This window comes from Bufo gargarizans, chromosome 8, assembly GCF_014858855.1.
Source record: "Bufo gargarizans isolate SCDJY-AF-19 chromosome 8, ASM1485885v1, whole genome shotgun sequence".
Lineage (NCBI taxonomy): Eukaryota > Metazoa > Chordata > Amphibia > Anura > Bufonidae > Bufo > Bufo gargarizans.
The window spans coordinates 14,829,415-14,839,368 of record NC_058087.1 but is presented as its reverse complement, the minus strand read 5'-3'; positions in this window follow the sequence as shown (position 1 = coordinate 14,839,368).

The following is a 9,954-nucleotide window of genomic DNA, read 5'->3' as shown; positions in this document are numbered from 1 at the left end:
AAAATAACTGTGGAGCCCCAGTTATGGGTCTTCAACACAGAGAAAGCCAGATATCCTCCAAAGGAAGGAAAACCGAGCAAAGGGGTGAATCTTAAATGAGGCTCCACTGTGTTTTCTTTAGCTGGTCTCCTTAAGATCAGCTATTGTTTTGTTTGAGTAGTCTCCAAGGTATTGCTCCTGGTTAGCCAGAATCCTACTCCACACTGATGAGGGGCAACAGCTGTCTGTGAATAGATAACTGGCTTAGGTCTTCCCCGTCACATCCTTAAAGCTTGTAAAAGAGAGGGATCTTGACATAGGGGCCACTCAATATGGTGGATAGTGTTGAATAAGCTACTGTACAAACAGATTTTATTGGAGCAGCACTGAAACATTCTCTTCTTTGACCTTCTGCACCATTACTGAACCATCAGGAGACACAGTAGGTGAATATCCCTGTGCCGTGAAGGGGGCCCACACAGAATGGCATTATAGATCATAGTTTATACAACCCTGCTACAGAACAAACCATAAGGTAGCATTTAACAATCTGTAGCTATTTCAAAACTTCCTTTATTACATGAGCAGACACAAGCGGAAAGATCACGCCAACGTATTTTCGTGGGAGCCCTTGAAAACCTAATTGTTAAACATCCCCAACTTCTAATTTAAGCGTCTTTCTGTGGTTGACTTCTGCTTTCAGGGTTACAAATGTTTGGACGTAGAAGAGTCATAGTTCCTAGTTTAGGGTTAGAGGAAGTGGCCAAATACGAACGTGCAGGAAAGCCACAAAGCAAGAGCCAAATGTATCTCGTTACTGTGAGAAGGACAACGCATCAAACACAGCCGGTTGGGAGAGAACTATCTATAACCACTGCTTGAGGTTTCTTCACTCGAGCTGAAGTTAAAAATATGGAGGGCAATTGTCTTACAAAAACATCTTACAAACCAGGGAGGCATTAGACAGCACACAAAGTATATTATTTTGTTGGATTAGAAAGCATAAATTATATAGACCCAGTCTCTGCAATGTTTTTTTGTTTCTTTTTATGGCTCCAATGCATCTAAAATATACAACTAAGCAACTCTGCCAATAGACTTGTTGAAATTGGCCTCCCATTTTGTATCAACAGCTCCTTTGCCGACATAGGGTTCTTCATGATCAGCAATGTATTACCCCTTCCTGCATTTTGGCAGAACTAAGCTTTTGGGCAATTACCCCCATCTTGGCAGACAGTTACGGTGAGTGGATGACGTGGGCTCAGGCTCCTTTCTACCAAAGGATTGTGAGGATTTGCTCACTATAGGGATGACATGATTACTCTTTCTCCTGCATTTTGAAAAAGATATTAGGATGCCTGTCATTATTACACTGACAGGCATAATACACTGCAATACAGATGTACCACAGTGCATTATATGAGCAATCAGGCTCAGGTGCGATGGAACAAAAAAGTTATGGCTTGAAATGAGGCTATATTAATGGAAACATAGGCTCTGAAATGATAGGAGTGAGAGAGAACTGAAGTGGTTAAACTTAGAAGGTGAACTTTTTCTTTCCAAGGTAACAGGAGTTCAGGTGACACCCACTATTAATAAAACACACCTGCAGTGTGGTGTTCTTTGGTTTAAATTACCACAATTGTCATCCTAGATCAGTCACTTCTTCAGCGTGTGGCAAGCGCATATTAGTTTACTTCAGATTGCAGGGAAGCAGATGCAGAATTTAAGGAGAACAGGTAAAAACACAGCAGTAAAACACTGGTGGGGCTGTCCCTATATAAGTAAAATACCTCATCCCTTTATCATGTATATACAGTAGGCGACCATCTTGATTTTTTCGTGACGGACAATTTACGATCATCATACAAATTTGCTTAGACACAGTATAAACAACGCCCAACAATTATTATTTTCCCCCAAAGCTGGCCATCTTGTGTCACTCATCTTGGGATATCTCGAGCATAGAGAAAAGTTTTCTGAAGGGCACAGCTACAATATGGTTTTACTCTACTGTAACTGACCAAACAGAACGTGGATACCTGATGCTAAAAGAGGTTTTCATGCCGGAAGAAGAGATGGCACATCACTAAGTGCCATGACTCCCTTATGTGGTAGGGTGCTAGAGTAGAACACTTTGGGATGCTTGGGTGCTCTACAGAGCACAACGGAAGTTCGGGAACAGCATGGGGAGGATGATGTCTGAATGCATCTTGGACTCCCAGGTCGCTGCTGGGAACGATGTTGTCCGAGTAGTACGCCACTTTTACAGACTGACAATAATACGCACAAAACCAAAGATAAAATCGATTTTAGAGGAACAAGTGTTAGGAAACATTCTTTCCATTATATATAAAGTGCAAGTCCTGCCAAAAATTACAAGGAAGAGGCACTCCGATACAACCTGTATATCACATAAAGGAGGGCCTCATTCACATTGTGGTACAATTGTTCAGGTAGTGGGACTCCTACACTCATAAAGCCTATGCACTAAGTGAAAGGGCTGCCAAAAATTACAAGGAACCAGCACTCTAAAACATTCTTTATTACACATAAAGGAGGGCATCATACACAGCCTTGAAAATTTATGATTGATGGCCTGCTTGTGTCCCTCAAAAACATTAGGGGTGAAGGTCTGCTGCTGGGCTGACCCTCTAAAACATTAGGAGCGAGGGCAGCCTAATAAGCATGTTGATATGATGGAGGAGGAGAACGAGAACAGGAATATTGAACCATATACCCTTTTTAGTGATGGAAGGGGTGCATGGGAATACAGTGTATTCAATACACCATAAAAGCCACATTTAAAGTGCCTTTATGTTCAGCCACTTTCCTCCGGTGGAGTAGAGAAGTCAGGGGAAATCCAGGCCTTGTTCATTTTTATAAGAGTCAACCAGCAGCACTAAATACCCGCTCTGACAAAACGGTGGCGGCAGGGCAGGCCAGCACCTCCAAGGCATAGAGCGCCAGTTCGTGACACATGTCCAGCTTTGACACCCAATAGTTGTAAGGCACAGAGGGATCATTAAGGATGCTCACACGGTCTGATATGTACGCCTTCACCATATTAAAAAAAGTTTCTCTCCTTGTGACACTAGGCCGCACATTAGGTTGAGGGTGCTGGCGGGGTGTCATGAAACTGTCCCAGGCTTTGGAGAGTGTTGCCCTGCCTCTGTTGGAACTATTGTATGTTCCCCTCGTCTCCCCTCCTCGGTTGGCCAAGGAACTACGGACACTGCCACCAGCGTTGTCAGCTCTGAAATGACCAGTATTCTTAAAAGGTTATTCCAGCAACAAGAAGTTATCCCGACTACTGGAACCATCACCGATCAGGAGAACAGTGATGACTGAGCATCACTGCTTTATTTAAAGTCTATGAGACAGGTGGTGATGGCTAAGCACTCTACTCTTCCACAAATGCTCACATACCACTTTCTCTTGGCAGGAATGTCCTGTAACAGATATAATATACCGGCAGAAGCTATCTATACAGATTTTCTGAATATGTTATCATTATATCCTGAAGGGTTAATAAATACACGTATCTATACACCATCGTATTCACACACACAAATCTGATGTCACATAAAGCCAGAAGACAAGTCACAATTGTAAATTGGTTTATTTCCACCATTCTATATTACACAGTTGAAACAAAATAAATCAGTTTATCCTAAAATAATCTTAATTTTATGCTATTGCTTTTTCCCCCTTTTTGGCCAATATGACCTTTAATATATCCTTCAAAAATGTAAAAATATACATTTATAGCAAAGATTTGTACAAAACCTCTCCCCTTATTATTGCATTTAACGTCTCAAAAACATTAGTCAAGGCCACATTAAATAAATCGAATCCCACTTGTAGAAACATAGGAAAAAGTTCATTCCTGTGCATTAAGGTAGGTGTGTGTGTGTGTGTGTGTGTGTGTGTGTGTGTGTGTGTGTGTGTGTGTGTGTGTGTGTGTGTGTGTGTGTGTGTATGTATGTATGTATGTATGTATGTATGTATGTATGTATGTATGTATATATATATATATATATATATATATATATATATATATATATATATATATATATATATATATATATATATATATGAAACGAAAAAAGGACAGCACTCCAAGTAAAAGTGATGATGATTTAATCACCCATGTGCAGGCAACGTTTCAGCTCATACAAGAGCCTTTGTCAAGCAATGAACACAATAAAAGAAGGGGCATATATAAGCCAACCCCTATGACATCACAAAGTAATCAATTAACAATAAAGTGCAAATAGTGCATCAATAGTATATAGAAAAAATACACAAAATTGTGAAACAAGGTAGATACAGTGACCGATCAATATTATGTCCAATACATCATACAATAAATGCATAATCGCACAAAACTGTATACAGATAAATTGATTGGACAATACATATCAGGTGTATAAGGTATATATTAAGTGGGAAAGACTGAACGATGCTGCAAAAAAGAGGAGGAGCGACAGCCTACCCTGTGTCGCCATTACGGCGTTCGGATGGATCCAGTGCGCACGCGCCAAATCAAGTGAACAGCAAGATGTAACTTCCGCAAATGACGCAGCCCGAGCATGCGCATAAAGATAAAGAGCTGCGTCGGCCATCTTGGAAATGGTACAAAACCTCAGATGTAGACAAAGAGGCGCAAATAATGAACCAAATTGTACATATGATAATCATATGGCGAAAATATGCGCAAAGAAATAGAGAAACAATATTATTAAGCAATATATAGTTATTCACCAATGTGTGTGCGCCAGCCTGATAATGAACAGAGTAGCGCTAAACGGAAATAATACCGTTTGCCTGTTAGTGTGTCCATGGGGAACAAGAAAGGGGATGCATACAAAAGATGCAGCCCAATTCAAGAAGGCACCAACTGGAACAAAACCCGCAACAATGTTGTAGGTATGTCACAGAAGGGCCCATAGTTCCCAAAGGACACACAATCATAAAGGACACACAGTGAACAACATAGTGCATTAAATAAGAAAAAATGCATCCAGGCTATAGAACATGGACAATGTTTCAAGACATGTGGGCAATTGTGGAACACATCGGGTACGCTTCACCTCATCAACCTGCAGCATCATTCATGCCTGTGAAAAAGGAAGAGAAAAGAAGAAAAATGAGAAACTGGCTTAATAGTGTTCATAATACACTACGTATCCTCAAGGGAAACACATAACGCATACATGGCAATTGTGGGGCAAACTAACACTCTAAATATATAACCCCGGATTATAATCCACATTGAGCCCATTGGGTCTCAGACTATTAAGGGTGTAGATCCAGAAAAGCTCTCTTTTCCTCAGAATCAACACCCTATTGCCCCCACGTCTGGGCATGGGAATGTGGTCAATGGCCCAACATTTAAGATCTCTTTCGGAGTGTTGAAATTCCGTGAAATGTTTGGCAATGGGGAGATCTTTTCTTTTTTTGCGTATGGACAATCGGTGATTGTTCAATCGCGTTCTGAGGTCCGTTGACGTCTCACCCACATATAGTAATTTACACGGGCAAATCAGAACATAAATCACAAAGTTTGAACTGCATGTGAGATGAAATCGAATAGGATAAGAAACTCCAGTAGTTGGATGGACAAAGGCAGGTCCCCTGCCCATATACTTGCAGTCAATGCAACACAAACAGGGGAAACTGCCTTTGCCATGTGTGGTTAAAGAAGTTTGGACAGATTTGGACCTAGGTCCAATGTCCGCTCTAACAAGTTGGTCATACGCAAAAAAAGAAAAGATCTCCCCATTGCCAAACATTTCACGGAATTTCAACACTCCGAAAGAGATCTTAAATGTTGGGCCATTGACCACATTCCCATGCCCAGACGTGGGGGCAATAGGGTGTTGATTCTGAGGAAAAGAGAGCTTTTCTGGATCTACACCCTTAATAGTCTGAGACCCAATGGGCTCAATGTGGATTATAATCCGGGGTTATATATTTAGAGTGTTAGTTTGCCCCACAATTGCCATGTATGCGTTATGTGTTTCCCTTGAGGATACGTAGTGTATTATGAACACTATTAAGCCAGTTTCTCATTTTTCTTCTTTTCTCTTCCTTTTTCACAGGCATGAATGATGCTGCAGGTTGATGAGGTGAAGCGTACCCGATGTGTTCCACAATTGCCCACATGTCTTGAAACATTGTCCATGTTCTATAGCCTGGATGCATTTTTTCTTATTTAATGCACTATGTTGTTCACTGTGTGTCCTTTATGATTGTGTGTCCTTTGGGAACTATGGGCCCTTCTGTGACATACCTACAACATTGTTGCGGGTTTTGTTCCAGTTGGTGCCTTCTTGAATTGGGCTGCATCTTTTGTATGCATCCCCTTTCTTGTTCCCCATGGACACACTAACAGGCAAACGGTATTATTTCCGTTTAGCGCTACTCTGTTCATTATCAGGCTGGCGCACACACATTGGTGAATAACTATATATTGCTTAATAATATTGTTTCTCTATTTCTTTGCGCATATTTTCGCCATATGATTATCATATGTACAATTTGGTTCATTATTTGCGCCTCTTTGTCTACATCTGAGGTTTTGTACCATTTCCAAGATGGCCGACGCAGCTCTTTATCTTTATGCGCATGCTCGGGCTGCGTCATTTGCGGAAGTTACATCTTGCTGTTCACTTGATTTGGCGCGTGCGCACTGGATCCATCCGAACGCCATAATGGCGATACATGGCGTGTGTGACCTGGCTGGCAACACAGGGTAGGCTGTCGCTCCTCCTCTTTTTTGCAGCATCGTTCAGTCTTTCCCACTTAATATATACCTTATACACCTGATATGTATTGTCCAATCAATTTATCTGTATACAGTTTTGTGCGATTATGCATTTATTGTATGATGTATTGGACATAATATTGATCGGTCACTGTATCTACCTTGTTTCACAATTTTGTGTATTTTTTCTATATACTATTGATGCACTATTTGCACTTTATTGTTAATTGATTACTTTGTGATGTCATAGGGGTTGGCTTATATATGCCCCTTCTTTTATTGTGTTCATTGCTTGACAAAGGCTCTTGTATGAGCTGAAACGTTGCCTGCACATGGGTGATTAAATCATCATCACTTTTACTTGGAGTGCTGTCCTTTTTTCGTTTCCTATTGATGGGGTAAGCTGCTACATCCCTGGACATAGCACCCTTCTTGTATTCCGGTGCCGCCATTGTTTTCCTTTTATATATATATATATATATATATATATATATATATATATATATATATATATATATATATATATATATCTATATCTCTCTCAACATACAAAGATCCCTTGAAGTAGATTATTTAGGAAAGCCATCATACAGAGCTATAGAATAGACAGGAGCGTAATAAATAAAGGTTAAATGCAAACAATTCTGTTTCACCTACAGACTGGTAACAATTTTTATAATTCAATAGTAAAAAATTCCTGCAGTTTAAGGGAACACTCCAGGACAAACAGATACAGTGCAGTCCCTGAGGGGGTGGAGCATGACACGGGAATTCTCTGTGTGTTATGCACCGCCCCTGCAGACCCCGCCCTAGGCATAACAAAGAGTATCAGGCTTAAAGTCATAAAATCAGTATAAATGATAATTTTTTAACAAAATGACAAGTGTGGTTATTCCTAGGTGATATAGCTGCCTTATATGAAGAGATTTTATAATTTTTAAAGCCCTTTGGATGACAAAAGCAAAGCCTAGAGCAGTGATTGCGAACCTTTTAGAGACCGAGTGCCCAAACTGCAACCTAAACCCACTTATTTATCACAAAGTGCCAACACTGCAATTTAACCTCAATACCAATATAGTGTATCTTCCATGTACTTTATCATTTAGCTATAACAGCCTGCCTACATTCAGTGCTCTGACTGTGCCGTTCATAGCACGCCCTTCGCTGATGAATGGCAGGAAAAGTCTAAGGCTTATTGGTACACCATAGACTTTTTCCAGAGTGCGGGTGCCCACAGAGAGGGCTCCGAGTGCCGCCTCTGGCACCCGTGCCATAGGTTCGCCATCACTGGCCTAGAGCATCTACTTTAATGACTAGTGTATATACCCAGCTTTTCCCAGGTACACATCTATCTATATAAATATTTTCTAATGAATTTCTTTTCTAGAAATACTCATTGTCGTATTTTGAACAATTACAGAGGTAAAGAAAAGATCCATTATTTTTAAAATCATTTATTTAATTATTTACATTTTTTTATTTTTTTAAAAGGTCCCAGTATACATTAGTGTGTTGTTGGCTGAACCCACCAAGAACGGCAATTTCGGCCCGACTGTTTAATGTGTATGAGGGGCTTCGACAGATGATGTTTGGGGAGAGGAAGGTGGGAAATAATTAAATATTTTTGCCTGATCTTTTTGATCTCCTCGGAGATAAGCAGCTGTATACAAGGGTTATCCAAAGTCTAAAACATGCCCCCTAATGCTCAGGCCCCTCATATAGGTTATATTTACCCTGCTCCTCGGAACCAGTGTTACTCCAGATCCCTGCACGGCTGCCACTGCATCTCCCATGGATCAAAACATCTGGCAATGGGGGGAGCAGCCAATAGCAGGCTGAAACGGGGACAAGCCTCCCTAGTGTCACCCGCCATGCTAGAGAGGCTCGTCCCTACCGACGTGGGAGCCGGTAAGTATAATCTATATGAGGGGCCTGGACATGTTTTAGACTTTTGATAACCCCTTTAAGTCTCTGGCAGCAGCTTTTTTCCCTCTCTCAATTAAATACACACACATTGGCCAACCTGATGTGTATGGGGGAGCTGAGAGATAGCTGATCTTTCAGCTAACAGCTATTGAATGATGTATGGCCACCTTTAGTCATGCCTTCAAAAACTCTGCCTTAGTTGCCCATTTACAAAGGAAACCTCTATGCCACTTTTGGGAGTGTCCCGTTGAATAGAGTGTTTTGGATCTTACATCTCCCCTGCATTTCAGTCTGCCTCTAATCTCCCTGCATTTGCTGTCTAAAAGACAAAGTGTTTGTTGCCCACAGCAACCAATTACAGCACAGCTTTTATATCACTAGAGTACTTCTTACAATACCGTAGACCTATGTTTTCCAACCTGTGGCTCTCAAACTGTTGTAACATTACTCACATCATGCCTCAACAGCCTTCGGCCATCAGGGCATGATGATAGTTTTAGTATTCTAACAGCTGGAGAACCATAGGTTGGTAAAAATAGGTCTACAATATTATAAGAAGCGCTGTAGGAAAATAAAAGCTGTGCTGTGATTGGTTGCTATGGACAACAAACAGGTTGTCTTTTAGACAGCACATGTAGGGAAATGAGAGGCAGACCGAAATGCAGGGGAGATGAGAGGCAGAGTGAGAAGCACTGCCTCAGCAGTTATATTAGTGTATACATTTTAGTGTACGCTGCATCAAAAATACATACTTTATTAGAACCTTCCATAACCCTGTGGGATGGACTTTCCAACCTCCCAGTACTTAAGTCGGATCATGAAAAGTATATGTGGGAGACAGGTATCAAGGACATGCATACCATAGATACAAGCCTTGCAGGTGCTCTGAGCCCAAGGGATAAGAGGCCTTCCGACTCAGTTTTTCTCAATCCTACTTCCTCATGGCTGTTGTAAGCTGCGAGGCTCTCCTACTCGATAAAAGGAAAAAAAACTGCCTAAAGTTAGGCGACTTACGGCAAATTGCAATCTTACCTAGGTTATGTTCTCATGGCAAAATCTGCAGCAGAAAAATTAGTAGTAGACCAGTAGCACAATCATCAGCTGAAAAGAGGTCTTTTTTAAAGGCAGAAACATCACCAATAACTCTCCAGATACACTTCCTACCCATCAACGTATTTTACCGCTTTCCTACTGACTTCTGCAGAAAAGCACAATCAAATCAAAGTAGTAACATGCCATATCGCAAGTGTTTTTTTTAAATCGGGTGCAGGAAAAAC